Genomic DNA, 21,781 nt, shown 5'->3' with positions numbered 1-21,781 from the left:
AACTCAATGTGAAAAAAAAATTAAGAACAAAATATAATAAGGATACATGCACTTGCTCATCTTAGACACCCTCGTCAGAAACGACCTTGTCAGAAACAACATATTAAGAGTTATTTAGAAAACTCTAGCATAAATAACATTCTGACCAGACTTTCATTTTCACTCCAAATCACTAAATCCAATAAAAATATCATCATCCGTGTCACGGTAAACGATCCGCTGTTCCTTTCCTCTTTCCACTTATTGGTCGCTTACGTCGGGCTCATCATCACCCTTGCTTTTAACCAGTGTCGTACAGGTCTCACACTGACTCCAAACTTTCCTTCTGCTTTACGACTGCATATTTCACTATTTGCTGCTTGTAATCGCAGAATATTATTTTCTTTAATGCGCCATTTTTTTAGTTTTTTTAGTTGTTTTTCTTAATTATAACGCTGATGATGTGAAAAAGTCCTCAAGCGTGCTATGTGCTCCCCCAGCATAGTCCACTCGCGCAAACTGCACTAAAATTACTTCACATTTAATTTTGGGGGAAATGTAATAGAACGGTAAAGAACACAGTATGTGCACCTTGTATAAAAATCCTATTCGAGCAAGTTGAAAATATTTTCTTTGGTGAAATGACGCTTTATATTCAGAACTTTTGTGTCCCGATTGAAACAATACAGCAAGGTTGAAATTATCAACACAGGTCTAAAGCACCCTTTTGCAATTTAGAGTGAAAATAAATGTAATGATGTGTTGAAATATGTCTTACCAAAGTACAAGTCACATTCCCGGCCAAACAATGGAAACACTGCAACTTATAGTCTGGAAAACACGGCAGTTCGAAAATATCCAAATTCAGGTCCCTACATTATAAAAACTAAATTTGGGTCAAGTTTGGACCAATCCATTAATCTGAAACAACTTCCAGGGTTGTTGAAAAAAATAAAATAAAAAAAAAGAACATTAAAAAAATTACATTACTGAACATTTTAAACATAATATTAAAACGTTTATTCAAGTACATTTTGTGATTTTTTTTAAGACCATTATTCATTTTATTTGTTTTGCAAAATAATTGAGCAAATAGTGTCGATTGTAATTAAATCTTACTCCCAAATCAATTTGAGTGAAACAACTAAATAAAGTTAACTGTGTTGTAAAAAAAACCTCGAAACTGGGTCATTTTCTTAAGAAGGTAATTGATTTTTTTTAATTTATTTATTCTCTCCTTTCTATCAAACTGCTTATCCTCACCAGGGTCACAGGCCCTTTAACAAGTGTTTCCCACATTAGGTTGTTTTGTAAAAAATAATTGAATAGATAAATAAAAACAATACAAAATGATACAATGTGGTCTTACTTCACAAAAATAATTCCTTAAATTTATTGTGAAATTAAAAAACATTGTATAAAAAGATATTTCTTTCCTTTTAAAAGTATCCTGAAAGGTGTTGTTTTTACAACAGAATCGAGCAAAAATATTGCCCCCAAAATTACATCAATTTGGGTAAAACAACCCAAGAAAGTGGGTTATGTTCATAAAAACAACCCTATAATTGGATCCTTTATATAAAAGATACCTGTAGGTTGTTTCTTTCAAGAGCGTCCTTAAAAATGCTGTTTTGTTCAAAAGAACAGAGCAAAATTATGATCAAATGATCACAATTACGATACAGGATTGTGAAGAGGAGCATCTGGCACGCATGCAGCCCCTAAGGGATTTGTGTCTTAAACTCCATATTCATGACACATCATTTCGAGGATTAGAAGGACATCATCAGATTGAGCGGCTTACAAACACACATGAATGCACACAGAGAATGAATCGGCATTCAGTGCTGCTCTCGAGGAAGTTTTACATAGTTTTTCGTGTTTGTTATAAGAGACATTGGCTTGTGTCTGTTTCCTGATCGCCTGGGTGTTAATAAGGGTTGTGGTTCTTTGCCTACTTAGCCTTGACGGCCCGCGGCGTTCGTCTCCATCTGCCAATTCAAACTCTGCTTTGGACCGGAGAATGACAATTGCAGGGGCGCATACAATTCCAAAAAGAGAGGCGGAGGTTGAGTAATGCCGCAGGAATCGGATCCTGGGTCGGAAACGAGGGAGGAGTCGTTATAGCGCCGATGCAGAGTCTCCGTGTTCTTATCCGGTTGAATCGAGAGCAGCGGGAACATCAGAGGAAGCGTGGCCTTTCCTTCCTGTGCCTTTCACACTGTCACAACAGATTCTGGCCATCGCACTCTCTCTGGCTTGGTCTGATAGCTAGCGACCATCATGTTCAGTTGGCGCCATAGGACGAATGAAGCGGATGCTCGTCAGATCAGTTGAAAGTGGAAGAGTTTGGAAAGCACGCTGAGGCCACCGCCCTTTGGAAAGAGCGGTCGATGTTCGGTTGGGGTCTTGACCTCTGACCATAAGCCAGCGAAGGACGATGTTTTGGCAGGTAGCCACTGGCGGAGGGCCACCTTTTCCTGTTTGTAGCTGCGCCATTCTCAAAAACACGTGCTCCGTACAGCAAAATTAAAGCTGGTCCGGCCGCAATGCAGATTTTAATTGCACAATCAATTGTAGAAAAACAGACAATATTTCCGTATGCGGTTGAAAAATATTATTGACCCCTATTGCAAATTGTTGCAAGCAGGGACTGGGGAATATCACTTTTGTCGGGCCTGGTGTCTCTTCTTTGCTGTTACTGTATTGAACTGTATTAGTGCAGCTGTGTTCTATTTTTCCCAAAACCATATTGCAGCTAGCAGGGGCCCTCAGAGGTATTTTTTTCTCTCGAGGTGTGCTGCCCTGGTCTGGCTAAGGGCCCGGTCACACAGCCGTTTGTCAAAGTCAAATAAAGTCAAATTTATTTATATAGCCCTTAATCACAAAAATGTCTCAAAGGACTGCACAGGATTACAGTTACAAAATTACACAATTACCTGATCTTAAACTAGCAAACCAGCATGCGGGCAAGGAAAAACTCAAAAACCTCAGTGTGAGGAGAAAAGAGAAACCTTGAGAAAGGACCTCACATGTGGTAATCCCCCTTCCAGGATTGAACAGGGTGAATTACAATTAGCATTACTGTACACAGAATAGTAAACACTAGGTAAGATGTTGAAAATGTCCGGAAAGAGCATGACATCAACGACGACGCCAGCTGGTAAATGCAGGGGTTGACATGCTGCAGGTCAGACCCCGGTCCGCTGACCCATCCCAAATCATCCTTCTCCTTCGTATCAGCCAGGCAGGCCTCAGAAAAAGACAGGACAAAACAGAATACAAGGTGGGCATCAATCATATGCTTTGGAATAGAAGTGTGTCTTAAGCCTCAATTTAAAAACTTCCGTTGAGGTTGCAGATCTTATCTCCAGAGGCAGGGCATTCCACAACACCGGGGCCCGGATGGAGAACGCTCTCGAGCCCGCAGACTTCTTGGCTCTCGGAATCACAAGTAGACCGGCATTTTCCGAGCGCAGACTCCGTGCAGGAACATAGGGGGAAATCAAATCAGAGAGATAAGAGGGTGCAAGCCCATGCAAACATTTATATGTTAATAAGAGAACCTTAAAGTCACATCTTAAGTGGACTGGGAGCCAGTGCAAGTTGGCCAATACAGGTGTAATATGCTCAAACTTTTTAGTCTTAGTCAAAAGTCTAGCTGCCGCATTCTGAACCAGCTGCAAACTTTTAATGCTAGACATCGGGAGACCAGAAAGCAATACATTACAGTAATCAAGCCGAGAAGTAATAAACGCATGAATTAAAATCTCTGCATCTGATTGGGACAGCATTGAACGAATCTTCGCAATATTACGGAGGTGGTAGAAAGCTATTCTAGTAATATTTTTCACGTGTAACTGAAACGACAGATTAGGATCAAATATAACACCTATATTTTTGACCGAGTCACTATGGGTGATATTACATTTGTCTAGGTTCAGGGTAATGTTTGAAAACAAATGACGACAGTGAGCTGGACCAATAATCAACATTTCAGTTTTTTCTGGGTTAAGGCGTAAAAAATTATTTGACATCCATCTTTGAATCTCAGTAAGGCAATCCTCCAGATTTCTAAAACTTAAATGTCCAGTTTTTTCCAGTGGCACATACAGTTGAGTGTCATCTGCATAGCAATGGAAACTAATATTATACTTGCGGATAATGTCACCAAGCGGGATCATATAAATACTAAAAAGAAGGGGGCCAAGTACAGAGCCTTGAGGAACACCACAAGGGACATTAGATTGTTTAGAGGTCATATTGCCATAGTTAACACATTGCATCCTGTCTGACAGGTAGGACCTAAACCACGAGAGTACAGTTCCTGAGATACCAATGCGTTCTAGACGAATCAATAATATGTTGTGGTCGACCGTATCAAAAGCAGCGCTGAGATCCAGCAGCAGTAACATTGATGAGGCACCAGAATCTATTGTTAAAAGGAGATCATTGGTTACTTTTGCAAGGGCTGTCTCAGTAGAATGATTTGCTCTAAATGCTGACTGGACAGTTTCAAAAAGGTTATTTTCTGACATGAAGTCATTTAGCTGCTGTGCAACGACCTTTTCAAGTAATTTCGCAAGAAATGGCAGATTTGACACTGGCCTATAATTACCTAGGCTTTCTGGGTCAAGGTTAGGTCGCTTAAGCGTGGGTTTAATGACGGCAGACTTGAAGGCTACAGGAACAATACCCGAGGATAGCGATATATTAATAATATTTAAAACTGATGGTCCTAAGATCTCAAACAGATCCTTCACCAGTGAAGCTGGAAACGGATCAAGCAGGCACGTAGTTTGTTTGGCCCTACTGACCATCTGTGTTAGATTATCAAGGGACAATTCATTGAAACTAGAGAATGTTTCTAAACAACCGCTGACACAGTCCATACCTAGCACCTCCACATCTTTGATATAGGAGGAGGAAACAGAGCGTTCTTTTAAAATTTCATTCCTGATTAGTTGAATCTTTTTATTAAAAAATTCCATAATGTCATTAACAGAATGAGTGCAACCATTTGGGTTAAGTTGTTGTCTGGTAAGTTTCGCCACTGTGTCAAATAAAAATTTTGGATTATTCTTATGTTCAACAATAATCTTAGAGAAATACGAAGCTTTAGCTGAGGCAAGAGCTACTTTATATTTCAGCAAACTGTCACACCAGGCCAGTCGAAAAACCTCCAGCTTGCGTCTGTATCGAGGCTGAATCACGGCCAGAAATTTCTGCCTATGAAGCGAACGCTATTGGACGCTTTGAGATCGCCATACAGCCGAGATGCAGCAGTGCTTTACACGCGGTCGGAAATTCACACGCGGTTGACAGCGCGAAAAAGTTTTGCGCTGCTCAAAACTTTAGGGCCCGGTCACACAGCCTTTCACGGGCGTATCGAGGCTGAATCACGACCAGAAATTTCTGCCCGTGAAGCAGACGCCGTTGGACGCTTTGAGATCGCCATATAGACGAGATACAGCAGTGCTTTATTTGCGGTCGGAAATTCACACGCGGTTGGCCGCGCGAAAAAGTTTTGCGCTGCTCAAAACTTTAAACCACGTGTTAACCGCGGGCGGCACACGTGGTACACACGAGGTAATGACGCGGAAATGACGCGGAACGACGTGCTATGGTCGCGGCCAGGGCGTGGTTACGCGTGGGTAGGACGCGAAGTTTCAGCGGGTAATCGTGGGTGGAGCACGGTCTTAGCATGTTCTGCGCCTGTATCGCGGTGTTATTACGTGAAATTAGCGTGTTACGCGTGTGACGGTCAAACGCCTTTCTCCGCGTATATACAGCGCGATTTGCCGAGCACACGTCAGTTGTGCTCGAAACGTCAAGGGGTGAACATGGATCCCCGTCACCGTAGTGACCTCGTCTTAATCCATTTTTATTTCTTGACATTTCTTTTCATTTCATAACAAGATAATAAAATAAAAATGAAAAACTATTACAATAATAACATATTGGCTTCTTCGGTGCCATAGCTTGAAATCTTGATCTTCACGGGACTGTGTCTTGAGCGGTTATGATTTCTACAGCCCGGTGTTATGCCGAGAAATGCATCCCTGCCGAGATTTGCATCCCCTTGCTACTACAACCACTTTTACCTCGTTTTATCTCACTTTTAGGGAATGGAATGGCGAACATATAACCAAATCCACTTCGTCTTGCATTTGTTGGGAATGTATTACAACTTAAACCATTCCGTCTTTGTTTTTGTTGTGAATGTAATCGAACGGTAATGCACACCGTATATAAATCACTTTTGAGAACTGTTATGCACTCTACCGTAAAACTTATTATGCAGAAATAAGCTTTATTGTAGAGTGCATAACAGTTTCAATACGAGCGATTTGAATAGAAAAAGGCAAAAAAGTGATTTGTATACGGCGTGCATTACCGTTCGATTACATTCACAACAAATACAAAGACGGAATGGTTTAAGTTGTATTACATTCCCAACAAATGCAAGACGAAGTGGTTTTGGTTATATGTTCGCCATTAAATTCCCTAAAAGTGATATAAAAGTGAGATAAAACGAGGTAAAAGTGGTTGTAGTAGCGAGGGGATGCAAATCTCGGCAAGGATGCATTTCTCGGCATAACACCGGCTCTGCAGCTTTTGTACCCGTGGTCCACGCGCGGAAATGACGCGAAGAGGAAGCGGAACAGTCGCCGGCGTCTGTTTTGCGGGCATACCACCGCTGAACAGCGGGTTGGCCAATTTTGCGCATTTTCCATCGCGGGCAACCACGGGCAAAAAAAAAAAGCAAAATTTTACCCGCGATACAGACGCAAACGGCTGTGTGACCGGGCCCTAAAATAAAATGTACGGTTCTGGCAGGAATCTTTTATCCCTGGTCGACTATTGCCGCAGGCAAATACGACAAAACACGCTTTTGTAAGGCCTAGTGGCACTTTTATGCCAATACTGTATTCCTGCCTAAAATGAACTGCACTCATGCGGCTGTGGTTCATTATTCCCTACCCCATATTGCTGCAAACGGGGACCACCAGAAGGTGCTTTTTTTGGGGAGGCATGCCGTTCCGGCCCGTCTGACATAAAATTTAAAGTGCTGACTGTGACAGATAGCAAGAGACAGAAGTTTTAGTTAGGGCAACAGAAGTAATCTATTATCCCCATTTTACTGTTGCTGAGCGGGCAGCACGGCGGCGCAGTGGTTTGCGCGTGTGCGGTACAGTTCTGAGGTCATGAGATTGAACCTTCCTGCGTGGAGTTTGCATGTTCTCCTTGCGTGAGTTTCCTCCGGGTACTCCGGTTTCCTCCCACATTCCAAAAACATGCATGTCAGGTTAATTGGCCGGTCCCAAATGTCCCTAGGTGTGAATGAGTAAGTGAGTTGTCTGTCTCTGTGTTCCCTGCGACTGGCTGGTAACCGGTTCAGGGTGTTCCATGCCCACTGCCTGAAGATAGCTGGGTTTGGCTCCAGCTCCCCCGCGACCCAACTGAGGAAAATCGGTGCAGATAACGGATGGATAGACGATTGCTGAAAGAGGAGGCTGGGAGAGCAAATCTGTATCATGTGTGACAGCTCTTTTTTTGGTTTCCTCCGCTTAAAATAAAAAGCAACCGTGCATCCGCAATCCATTATTCCAGTTCAACTATTTCTGTGAGCGGGAGGCGTATGTTAAAAATGGTAGAAGCTGTGGGTCTCTACTTTTTTCACATTGCTGAGGTTATGGTCCACATTTACTATGATAAAAAGGGATTCAAGTGTTGATGAAATTGCCTGCAAATGTTGTTGAGATTTATAAAACCGAGTGCATAAATACTGTATAGAGTAAATGTGTTGGAACAAACATTTACATATTAGCTTAACTTCTCATACATATTACTGATACTGAAGAAATAATTGGATCACTCATTTTCTTATGTTGTTGTAGTCTGCTAATTGTTTTGAGTTTTGTTGATTTCAGTATTTTTTGGGGATATCGTTTGGAATAAATGTTTTTAATTGTAGACACTCTGGTGAGCTGTCACACGAATGCTTTACCAAAGCCACTTTTAAATCCAAGGCCCGAATTTGACCTTTCGACAGTAGACTAGTGAAGGCGTTACTTTCCCTCTACTTCTGTTAGACTGCTTGTCGGCACATTATCATGAGGACTTCAAATGTTGTATGTTATGTTGACAACCTAAAGCCGTCTCTGAGGAAGTCTTGATGGTATTGCATTAACTTTGGAAGTTAAGTTGCGACATACACCATCTTTAGTATCTTATTGTTTTCTTAGGTACAATGTCATTTATTACAATTATTTCAATAGTTATTCTGTAGTTTACTTCAATCATTCAAGAAGAATCCCCAAACTTGTTTGACATTATTATTTTTTGTCAAAGTGTGAGAAAAGGGTGGGTGTGATTGAAATAATAAATGAAAAAGAAAATTATTTTCTTCCTTTGTGTGTTTGTTTGATTCTCGGTTATCAAAATAGAGACTGAAAAAGGATGAACAGCTCCTTTAATAATAATAATAATAATTTAAAGGTTTATTGATAAATTAATTAGCTACAGACAATTGCTGCAGAATGCACAATTCAAAAACTAAGATGGCTTACCATCGTCCTTACTATCATTCTACAAAAAGGGCGGTTTACATGGTGATTTTACATTTCTTTGAAAATGAAACATTAAACATTAAATAGATCTCACAGTTGAAAAGGCACTCCCCTACTGACAATAGCTTTATCACCCTTTACAGAATATAAGCTGCTCAACCTTTGCCTGAGGAAATCAATTGTATTTTGTTAACAAGGACAATAGCTGGATTTTGCTTGATGAGATCTTCAACCTCCATTGGGGGTACTCATCAGTGTGTTTGCGTTCACACCTCATTTACAATTGTGTCTTCCTGAAGTGTTATGAGACCCATTTCCACTGTTTATAAATGGCTGAAACAATGAAGAAGTTACAAAGAAAACCCTTAAAAGTCTTCATGTGTTCAATGTGATACTTTGTTACTCCACCTTCACCTTGCACACCGGGCCAAGGTTCAACAGTGACTGGCTGACTTGCAGAAGCACCCAAACATAATTAGGCTTTAATGTCTACTTACATATTTATGATATATTAAAACTATGGAGCATGTGTTAGTTCTAAACCTGGTATTAGGTTCGGTCCTGGATCTTCACTGTGCTATTTGCGCATCCAGGAAAATTTTTTGCCGTCACCCGCCGAGCTTAGTGGAAAACGGTCTGTCAAATCTCACAAACACGCACAGCGACTCCTTGGCTAATGCAGGAATCAGGATCCGACAGCGTCTGTGCCGCGGTGCAGGTGCCCCGTCTAGGAAAATTGAAGTTATGTGGAACGTAACAAACGATGACATAGGAACACAAACACATCTGTCCTTTTTTAAGGAGGCAGCTCTTTTCTGGGTATGAAACTGCCTGCACAGTTTGGAAAAAAGGGGTGGCAGTTTGTTGGAATATTGAAGTGTGTCGCTACATATATAGTCATGATTGTATGAGTTTTTGATTTATAACATTTTTATCATTTCAGACATTTCTTTAATTATCTCATTAATTTAGTCGCAATCAATGGATTTCTTGAGTATTCGTAATTCCGTCTTAATTTACTTGACTTCATAATATATCCATTAATTCAGTTGTAACTTTACATTGTTTCAAGTTGTATTTTTTAAGTGTATTTGTTTTAGTTTGCAGCCAGTTCGAAGAGTTTTAACCGTACTTTCCAGACCTGGTATAGACAAAGGGCTCGTGTGTAACAGGTCTTTTCCTCTAAAGTTTTGTTTTCCTCGTGGCCTGCTATCCCATCATAAACATATTGGCAGCCATTTGACGGAGAACTCGTGAATCTACTAGCTATTGTCCTGTACTTTATTTGTGCCCAGAATATAGTGTTATAAAAACAACTTCTGAGAAACGGCTCATCTCATCTCCAGTGCTTGTTTTATCCGTCTCACAACCCAGATATAAACAGTCATACAGGTAAAGGGAATTGCACTCTGTCAGCAAGTTGCGAATAACAGAAAAGCTCACAGGTGAGAATAAGAATCAGTGAGCTCATGTATGTTTTTGTTTTTGTCAAAGCTAAATTAACTGCTTTCTTTGCCATTTTGCTTAAGGCCTTAATTGGCCGTTGCTTTGTTCAAGAAAAACTGCATTGTTAAATTAGCTGTACGGAGTTTGGAACTTTTTAAGTCACGGCTACCATCCCTGGCTTGTCATTATTTTATCCTCTGTAAAACATGTTCACGATGCGTGTGCAAGTATGTGCATTTTGACAGACTCGATACCAATGGAAAATTCAAACAAAACTGGGACTCAAGACAAGGATGCCACAACACAAAGTTGATGCCTTCTGAGCAATTTGTACCAAGATCAATGTAACAGGGAGATCGGATTGGACAGCAGGATTGATACTAAGCTATGAGGGCAGTTACAACTAAGCACAGGCATTTCATTGATATCTCCTCCAGAAAAATATAGCGTACTTGGGACTTTTCTCTAAATTATTGTTTTTCTACTGTTTCTATTGTCACTTGATGGTAGCGATCAAACTGGTAAACTGTCCACAACTGCAAATGTCAACTTGATAGCTAACAGCTTGGTGGTGTACTTTTTGTGCTTTTTATAGTGAGTCATCTTTCAAAATGCCTTATCTTTTAAGCAGATTTAGAGCAAATTATGAATGATACGTAAGACTAACCAATATAAACAGAAAGAACAGGGAAACGAGCATGATGTCACTTTACACAGCTACCCCTGTTCCTACTACCTAATGGGTTTGGCTCCCAACAGCTGTGCTAAAAGTAAGATTTAAAAAACAAGCCCATACATGCTCATTGAACTCTGTTGGGCATTGTTAACACATAATTAACTTTCCACTTTTTCATGGACAGTTCAAACGACGCACCCCTGCTTTAATCAAGGCTGTTTTTTTTTTGTTTTTTTTTTTCAAAAACTGCTTTGCTGGAATCCGTTGCTTCCACTGAAAGAGAGTTTTGTGACCGAAAAACAACACCAAAAACAACATCAGAGGAAGACAAAGTTGAGGCACCCAAAAACCTTATGCAAACAAAAAAAAAACACGGCGCTTCGGAGACGGGCGTCCTGGGTAGCGAAAATCATATCCAGCGCGTATTTTGATTGGGTCACTCTGTCGAGACTTCACGAATCTTTTATTGGCATCAAACGTTCCCCCCTTCGTTTGATGTCTCATCGCTCCGGGTTCTACCATTCGTATGCCTGAATGCTCTTGCATAAAAGTGGACAACCACACGTTCTGTCCCAACAGTAGTCCACCCAGCATGTTGACATAGCCTTCTGAACCCAGATGAAGGAAGAATATCAGAGGCATGGACCAGGACCGTCTGTGTGAGGGGAAATTTGCAGGAAACCAACCGACATAAAATGCATAAATAAATACATGGAGAAGGATGTAAAAATAAGAAACCGACACGTTAAGTTGTAAATGACGAGAGAGACAGTGAAGACATATTTCCCATGGGTTTACAAAAACTGGGGGAAAAACGAATCCTAGGCCAACAGTAATAAAACAGTAACAAAACAGTAATAAAATCAAGTTCCATCACTTTTCACAGGGGATGCGTTCCATGATCTATTTCCATTGATCAATTTATAACATACCGAGATTGAAATAAAGTATTTATCTGTGTATGACACACACTTTTTTACCTAAAAAATTACTTAAAGCTTGGGTGAGCATAATACGAGCTTTTACTGTATTACCGCAAAACATTGTTTGCAACGGGAATCAAACCCAGGTTGCAGCTATGGGACTGCCTAAATCTAACCACTGGGCATAGATACAGTAAATTCGGAAAAGGCATTGGCTTTCTGTTCATTATCACACTATCTTTCGTAATGGTACCAGAGACAAATGTTCATTTTGTTGTTCATTTCGCATGTTACAATGACAATAAGGTTGTCTCTTACACCGCTTATCATAGAACACAAGTAGAACAGAAGAATATAATATAATTTATTGTCATTCTAATATGTGAAAGAGACAATATAAATAACATTCATCTCTGGTACCATGACTAAAAATAGTGTCATAATATGAAATGAAATGAAATGAAATGTTTATTGAAGGTATTGTTGGATAAATTAATCAAAACATGACACAAAAAGAAAAACTAATGCTGAGAGTGAGCATGGCCAAATATGGTCACCTTACGCCCTCTCCCCTAAGGAAATTGGACAGATCTGTTTCTGCCAACCTTTGCTTAAAGGTTTGCACCGTATTTGCACTAATAACCCGGTCAGGCCAAAAATTCCAAATTTTTGGTATCCTGAAAGAAATAAAGTTTCCATGCAAGTTGCTGGTAGGTCTAGGCACCCGTAACTTGATCAAAAGGCACATCGATCATTCCATGCTGTACTTTGAACACAAAAATTAAATCAAATCGAATTCTACGGAACTCCAAAAAGTCCAAGTTCAGTCTTTGTAGTCTTTCCGGATATGACAAGCTGTGCATCCCAGGTATCCGCTTTGTATACCGTCGTTGAACTCCTTCCAGTAGGTTAATGTCCTTGAGTAAGTAAGGGTTCCACACAACGCTGTTGTATTCTAACCCGGGTCTAACAGAAACGTAAAACATTCGAACTAAGAATGCTGGGTTCTTGTTGTAAAAATTTCTGTAAATGTTTGATGTTTTATTGGCTTTGTTGGTAATTTTGGCGATATGCGTGATAAACCTTAAGTTTAAAGTAAGAGTGACACCCAGATCCTTATGTTCAGTAACAACATGCAAATCATGATCATTAATGTTATACAGCGGAACAGAACCATGTAAAAACGACTGTGCTAAGCATTTATGAGATGACAATTGCAGTTGCCACTTTTCGGACCAAAGAAAAACTGATTTAATGTCATTTTGGAGAGAATCAATTGTTCCTGTCACCTGGGTTTTTGGTAAGAAAGCCAACAGTTTAGCATCATCGGCAAAAATTGAGATGGCACCGGAGTGCTATCCACGTAGGTGAACACCGTTCCAGAGCTACTCAGAGAGGCGTAAGAATCCTTATCATCAGCGGATAAGCCGGGGACGCAGGACTTGCAGATGTACATATATATATGTGTGTGTGTGAGCCGACATTCATGCTCATCATGATGCCGAGCTAAACTACACAGCAAAAATAAACAAAAAAATTAATATACATAAAAAGACACAATAAGATAAGATAACATTTACTGCCTTTTCATACATCATCTATACCACAGGTGGTCCTTTGGTTAGAATTCAGTGCTCGCACCACAGTGACCCGGGTTTGATTCCCAATTTCTACAAAATTTGAGCTGAGAGAAGATCTAACAAATGTTATACCACTTTTAAAACCAAAATTAGGGGTGCGTGTTATGCAGAGTGCTTGTTATAAAGGAATAAATACGCCATTTTTTTAGACCTCCATCAACCATTGCCAAAGGTTCCACACTCCTCATTTTTTTACAAAGCGAATAAGCTATATCTATTTTTTTTAAATGATTATGTATATACCAGTTTGTCAATGTATCGTCTTGCGACATAAGTTTATCATTGTTATCTTTATCAATGGGATGAAAAAGAATGAAAACGAAACAATGACTAATTAAGGTTTTTAAATAATAGTTTTGCTTTAATGTATTTATCGAGCCGACATTCATGCTCATCATGAGGCCGAGCTAAACTACACAGCAAAAATAAACAAAAAAATTAATACACATAAAAAGACACAAGCAAACACTTTAATTAGTAATCTAACTTTTTGTCAGAATTTCTAGATGATTCAAAATATTTATTTCAAATTTTACAATATTGACATTATTTTCCTCCATTCAAAAATCTTATAACAAGCAAATTGTCTGATATGGATGTTAAATAGTTGTTTTATTTTTTATTTTTTTTTCATTTAAAGGTATCTAAACAATCTCTGGTCTGAATATATATATATTTTTTTAAATGATTAAAAACACAGTTATGCCGATTTTAATGACTGTTTTTGTTGTACTAATTAATTAAAGGAAAACTATATATAATTTGACCACTAGACTTGTCTGTATTGTGTTATGCAACATTAATAGGCTGGTCAGAAAAATCAAGGAAGAATATTAACTACAGGGACACAAATATCAAACGGTATCCTTTTCGGATACAACCCATTGAATTACTTTTTCTGTGTATTTTTGGGGGTATCATAATACGGAGATCATTTGACTGGAGATCCCAAACAAAAGAAGTGCGGGTTTGCGGGTGACCGCGTTGCCTCACATTTAAAGGAGGTGTGTGTCAAAACAGGAAACATGTGTGGGAACGTGACTTGAGGTCTGTGTTTAACTAACAGAGGGTGACTTCTAGCCAGAGAATCTGTCCACAAAACCCAAAGCAGTCAACCTCAGTGTCTGGGTGGCAGCTATGAATCTCACAGTCTAATCAACTAAACAGCATAGCAGTTCCCGAGCCATAGCATAAAGTTCAACACGGGACGGATCTTTATTCAACATGCGTGTTTGATTTTCTGATGACGATTTTTCAATACTCTGCCCCTGATGCCGAGCTGGTGGATAGGCAGGTGAGAGGAGACGTCTTGACCTTTGACCTGACGGCTGCTGAGGTCGTCAGTTGTTAAAAACACACAAGCACCATCAAGGTTTTTCTGTGAATGCTAAGTGAGGAGAATGCGTAAAATTACCTCCTGTAAATTTATAATTGCATGTTTTTGTAGCACATACCTGCAATTTTATGCCCACAAAGGCTTGTTTCTCCCTCTGTGGCCTCACTCGTGCTAACCACAAACAACCCAGGCTCTAATGACGAACAACTGCTTAGCATTAGAACAATAGCCTCAGAAAGTCCACACTGCAAAATCTTTGATTAAAAAATCCTTCCCCTTCAATCAAAAATAAAACTATTCCTAAAATGGAACATTTCTGGCAATGAGGCGTTAATTATATTATTTAGATACACAACCGCAGAGCACAGTTTTTATGAAACCCTGGTCGCTACATTATGCCATTGTGGCCCACCTAAAATAAACTGCACCGTGTGGCCACGGTCCAATATCCCTGGTCGACTATTTCTGAGAGTGATGACAGAGAGAGCAAATTTCTGTTATGTGTGGTGATTCTTTTTTCTTGTTCTTTTCACCTAAAATCAACTGCATCAGTTCAGCTGCGATCCATCGTTCCTGGTGGCCTATTGCTGTGAGCAGAGGGCAGCAGAGCACAATTTTGTCAGGCTTTGCTGCTCATTCTTGCCCTTCTTTTCGCCCTAAATGAAATGCATTTGTGCATCCGCGTTCTGTTATCCCCAATATCAAATCGCTTTTAGCGGGGACTTAAGGCACTTTTTTCAGGAAGCGGTCCATTATGGCCTGCCTAAAATGAGATACATTATCCCAAGATGATTATTCTGCGAGCAGGGGCCAGACAACTGCATGGTAAAAATGTGTGGGGTGGGGGTTACTTTGCTGATTTGTACATATTCCGGGTGGATTGTGGTCTCCATTAATTCTGATGAACGGTGGATTTCAGTATCCTGAAGTCCACATGCCAAAGTGTGAAAAAAATGGCCCTTTTCCGCCTCCTAGAATAGCACAAAATTTCTGGCACGTTTGAAGAAGCGTTACAAAAATTGGCACTCATATTTAGGAACTTAAGACCCACAAATTCAGTCTATTACAGTCACATTCAATGTATTATTAGTTGCAGTGTATTATTATAAAACTACAAACAACGTTAAGAAGGATAAGCAATATAAAAATAAAAAATGGATTAAAAAGTTTGCAAAATGTGAAGTTTGTCCAGGCTACAAAATTCTGAAATTGTTGTGTTGTAGTGAATATGTAAATCTTCTTTATAAGCAGTGGTTTAGCATATAATACGTATAAATCTTAGCAGCTCTATTCTCCCTTTTGATTAAATTCATGACTAGTTTTACACGGGTAAAGGAAGCCCATTTAAAAAAAGTTAAATAAAATTATTGAATTAATCATCCAAACAAGTGAAACAATGTACAGTGGAACCTCGGTTTTCGAACGCCTCTCAGTTCGAACAAATTGGAGTTCGACCAAAAATTTGAAGAAATTCTTGCTTTGCTGTTCGGTCAAAAATTCGGAGTTCGAACGCCAGTAATGCCTGAGTGCGTACGCTAGAGTGCGATGCTGAGCGGCGTACGGGTGTAGATCGTGTGGATCGCCCCCACCCCTCGTGACCAACTGTTATCACGTGCGCACTTCCCTTTTTGTACTTTCGCTTTTAATATCGTGAAAAGAGTGTTTTAGCCCGTAACTATGCCTCAGAAGAATGTCGGTGCAAGCAGGACAGGTGAAAAAGGAAAAGTTGTTTGTACAACTATTGCCTTTAAGAAAGACATAATAGCTAAATATGAAAGAGTTTCCGATCTTGCGAGGGAATACAGCATGCACCTTCTGCTGACCACCACAAAGGTAAGAAATCCTATTGATGATTATTTTCTTTATTTTTTATTTCTTTATTTTTTTTTTTACACGTTCTTGTTAGCGTAATCTTTCGTACGGAAGATTACGATAACGCGAACGTACGATTAGCCTGGGTTAGCTTTATGATTCGAGGTAAACATTCAGGGTGTTGGAACTGAGCCCAAAATTCAGGGTGTTGGAACGGAGCCCCCTTTCCAATGAAGCGCTAGCCACTTGTAGTGCTAAATGACTTGTAAACGACCTGATTTTTTTATTTTTACACGTTCATGTTCGCGTAATGGGCAGCACGGCGGCGCAGTGGTTAGCGCTTGTGCGGCACAGTTCATGTCATGGGAACCTGTCGTGGGTTCAAATCCAGCTCCAGACTTCCTGTGCGGAGTTTGTATGTACTCCCCGTGCCTGCGTGGGTTTCCTCCGGGCACTCCGGTTTCCTCCCACGTTCCAAAAACATGCATTTCAGGTGAATTGGCCGGTCCAAATTGTCCCTAGGTGTGAATGAGCGAATGAGTTGTCTGTCCCCGTGTGCCCTGCGATTGGCTGGCAACCAGTTCAGGGTGTCCCCTGCCCACTGCCCGGAGATGGCTGGGATGGGCTCCAGCCCCCCCCGCGACCCTAATGAGGATAAGCGGTACGGCTAATGAGATGAGATGAGATGAGACATTAGTTTTAATGGGAAAATCGATTTCGGTGATTGAACAAATCGGTTCTCGAACAGGGTTCTGGAACGGATTAAGGTTGAGAACCGAGGTTCCACTGTATACATTTCCTGGATTTTCATTTTATTCATTACTCAACAATAGGATGTGCTGAATAATAGACATTGTTTCTTTAAAACACAAATTAATGTACATGAAGGATTTTTTTTTCAATTTTTTTCAGTGATGGGCAGATTTTAAAATCTCTTCTTCATTCATTACCAGACCTAATTTCTAGTCTTGGCTGAGTATCTTATTTTTCCTTGTGAATTTTTATGCAGTTTCCCAAAAAATTGGGGCCAAACGTGACCTTTTCTGAGAAAAGGCCTACCTCCCCTCAATCTCAGTAATGTGGCGACACAGCTTACCATCATCTGCTCGTCACTACCCAATGTTTCTCGTGAACTCGCAGCTATTCGATAACTCGGTGGCCCGTGCAACTCGCTTCGCTTTTTATATTGCGCGCGCTTGATTTACTACCCCGACATTATATCTTCTGCGAGCCTCCCCCTCCCTCTCGTCGAGGCCTTTTTCTTTTTCCACCAGCCTCCGTCTGACCACAGGCAGTCCCAAATGAAAATATGAACTCGGGGAGGGAAGTTAATTTCCCATTCAAAGGCCGAGCAGAGGCTGTAACTTAGTTCAGACCCCTTTGTGGTAGGGCCACCATTTTTCTCATCAAATTAAAGTAAGTTCCTGATTGATGAGCGTCGGGACTTAAAACTGTTTAGTTCCCAACGTCGGCCGCAGAATTTACACGTGTAGAGAGAAAGTGCAATTGTGTTTGTTGGAGCGAGCGGGGTTGGTGGGCTTGAGGTTTCTGAGCAGCCCCTCATTGGAGATGATTGCTCTCATAAAGACTCTCTTCTCGAAATTACCGCCCTCTCATTTTTGCCTCCTCCTCACCCTTCCATTTACAGTCTTACCACATTTAATCAAGCACAGGTTTGACCTGATGAATTTACAGACACCCTGCTAACATCCTGAAAAACGCAATTCCTTTCTGCCCTAAAAGAGCACTTATGGAAAGTGAAATTACACTCGACCTCAAATTATGTGACTATTCTTTGGCTAAAATACAACTATACATTCCTATATTTTTTAATGCACTGGTGAGTCATAAAGAACAAGTTAAGACTGCTCCTTTTAAAGGCTGAAATAGTTTTCAGTCTTCTGACTTAATATAATATTTATATCTATCTTTCTACACTGGTCATATCCCTCGAGAGGTGGGACCGACAGCAAGACAAACACATGCACAAAAACAAAGAAAATAAAAAAAGGAAAATGGAGCAAAAAACACAAAACATTTGACCATGGCCAACCCAGATGCCCAAACACCCAAACAAGTTAAGCACCTCTGCACCCAAGTTGGTCATGCTTTTGTCCCTCCAGACGAAACGGGACACAAGAAAGCAGCCATGTCACTCGGGTCAAGGACACAACACACTCTTCTGTTCAACAGCAGGGCCCGACAGCTTTCACTGGTTTACCCCTGCCGCATCATACAGGTGCCCTGCCCATCCCTAAGAACATGCACAAATGTCCCTCTATCATTTCACAACACCTCTCGAGTCATTCCTATCACCAACAAGAGCTGTAGCTTCCACTACATTTAGACCTCTTTCCACCAGTGCACTCATGACACCAACCATCCGTGCCAACCTTCCTCTTCCTCTTATTCTCCTTTAATTTACTCCTGCTCTGTAGATCCTCTTCAACATTAACTCCTCATCTATTCTCTCCATGTGTCCAAACCAACCGAGTACTCTCTCATCCACACACTTGCGCTGTTCCACTACTACTTCAGTCCTGTCTCTCACAATTTCATTTCTCAATCTGTCCAATCTTGTCACTCATAACGTATTCCTATAACACTTAATCTCAAAAACATTGAATTTCCTTCCCAAATCTTTGTTCAGGCTCCAAGTCTATGCACCATACAACAGAGTCGGCACTATCACACTCTCATACAGTCCTCTCTTTACATACATACTCATACTCTTATTACTTATCACTTTCCTCAAAGCAACCAAAACCATGCTTCCTTGATTCACTCTGTGCAATACCTCACACTCCACTCCACCAACTGCAGCCACATCACAACCCAAGTACCTAAAGCTTTCAACTTCTTCCAGCACCTGTCCATTCAACCTTATTTCCAACGGCATGCCCAATGCATTCAGTGAACACTTCATCACCTTACTCTTCCCAACTTTCACACATAACTTACGCCTATCACCCATGCTTCCAAACTCCATTACAAACCTTCTCAATATTTCCTCGGAATCAGCCACAAGCACTGTGTCATCTGCAAACAGCAACTGACTTACCTGCCACACCGTTCCACTGTTATCCATCATCTCTACACCTCGGCCAAATACTCTTGTATTTACCTCTCTCACCACACCATTCATGTACACCTTGAACAGCCATGGCGACATCAGACACTCCTGTCTCACACCAGTTAACACAGGGAACCACTCACTCGTCTCAATCCATACTCTTACACATGCTCTGCTGTTCACATAAAAAAAATGTCAATGCTTCCAACAACTTTCCACCCACTCCATACATCACCTTCACCTGCCACAATGCCTCTCTATCGACCCTGTCATACGCCTTTTCCAAGTCAATGAAAGCCAAACAAACATTCTTAGTTTTTTCAAAATATTTCTCACACACCAGTTTTACTGTTAACACCTGATCCACACATGCTCTTCCTTTCCTCAAACAACACTGCTCCTCCATCACCACCTCATCTGTTCTTCCTCTCACTCTCTTAATCAAGCTTGCCGGTCACAGACAACAGACTAATACCTCTTGAAATGCTACCGCTTTTACCAATCTTTTTCTCACTTTATGCCTTTCATACCACTCTTATCTGGCAGCCACTCATCAAAGGCACGTCTCTTTTCTGTCACAGCCTCTGAGATCATTCCACCATTCACTATTTTCCTAATAACCAGTGTTCTTGTTTGCCCGCGTCCCTGCATCCTAGACGCATCATTTTTGCTGGGGACGCATAGTGTCAAGTCAACGTGCATCCCCGGGACGCAACTTTTTTGACACAAAATTGTCATTTTTACCTGATTAAAAATTTTTTTAAACAAAGATTTACCGCACTCCAAGTTTTTTGTCAGGCAGATCCGCCATTGTTGTTTTGGTCTCGCAGTTCGAGTTTCCGTCTGCACGCCGATCTCGGCAAACGAGATCTCGTTGTTTCGAGATTACGTCATTGTTGTGGTGGTTGTCGTTGAGGGAAGGTGAAGGCTAAGTATGCCTCCGAAAAAAGTTATTATTAAGTGAAAATCAACACAAAATTGGTCATTTCTTCAGTGTCAGTAATAAGTCGAGACTTAATGCAGAAAGTGATAACAACGGCAATAATTCCGGCACGAAAAAACGGCGGAGAAATTCTTCGGAAGATCGCGAAGGCAAGGAAAACACGTGTGGGGGTTTGGGGTTTTTAAGGGTTATTGATCTATCTTCGTTATTCATTATCCATTATCCGTTATCGGTCAGTTCATTATACGCTACAAAGCCTAGGAGCCGGGACACTTACTCTCAGCCAAAAGGCTAAGCTAAGGTCCTAGCCCTATAGCCTTGTTGCGATCATTGCGAATGCACCGTTCCCGGAGGTACTGCAATACCGGGCCGATGCGTGTGTTGAAGCCAACAATTCGACGAAAGAAAACCGACAAAAGAATAATCCTAGAAAGGACTTTTCTGCCAAAATTGACTCAATTATATTCCTGGTTACGCTATGAGGAGGATGATAATGGATTGGACCTTGAGAAGGCATTACAATTGTGGCGGGACAGCAAACCACGAAGAATATATGAATTGGAAAATCTGAAGTGATAACTTGCTTTGTATTACCAATTAACTGTGATGATTAAAACTGCACGATTCTATAGACTAATATTTCAGCAATATTATTTTACATAATGTACAATATTTTTGTGAAGTGAAAAATCTTAAAGTGATTATTGATTTGTATTACCAATAAACTGTGATTATTAAAACTGAATGAAGATTTATATTATATATTTGTCGCCGATTTACAATGTCAACCTCGATAACACTAATTTTTGGGGACCCATAGATCTCTGTTGGGACACATAGATTTTTGAGCATGCGAGTCCACGGGACCCATCACTTTTCACAGGTAAAATGAACACTGAATACCACAACCAACTTTTCTCATTCCACACTTTTTCCGCACTCCTTGACACTGCTTCTTTCAAGCACTTCCATTCCATTTCCACACTCTCCCCTTCTCTTCTACTAATCCGTTCATACTCTTCCCCTATCCTCTCTTTAAACTCTCTCTCCTCTGCTGCCTGATTCACCTCATCCCTCACATTTTTTCCTACAACTAGCCCTCCACAATCCATCTATTCTCAGTTTTCCTTTCACATAAAAGTGATCAGACATACCACTCATTTCACCTCTGTAGACATGCACATCCAACAATCTACTTAACATCCCTTTCCTAACCACCACATGATCCATCAGTGCTTTGTCCACCATCTCACCACCAACCATTCTGACAAAGGTATACCTATTCACGTCCCTCTTTTTAAAAAATGTATTTCCAATCACCAACTTTCCACACGATTTTCCACACATAACTCAATCAATTTCAACCATTCCATTACCCAC

This window comes from Urocampus carinirostris, chromosome 3 (genome assembly GCF_059441175.1).
Source record: "Urocampus carinirostris isolate Australia breed hairy pipefish chromosome 3, RoL_Ucar_1.0, whole genome shotgun sequence".
In the NCBI taxonomy this organism is placed as follows: Eukaryota; Metazoa; Chordata; class Actinopteri; order Syngnathiformes; family Syngnathidae; genus Urocampus; species Urocampus carinirostris.
Note: the sequence above shows the minus strand (reverse complement) of the source record.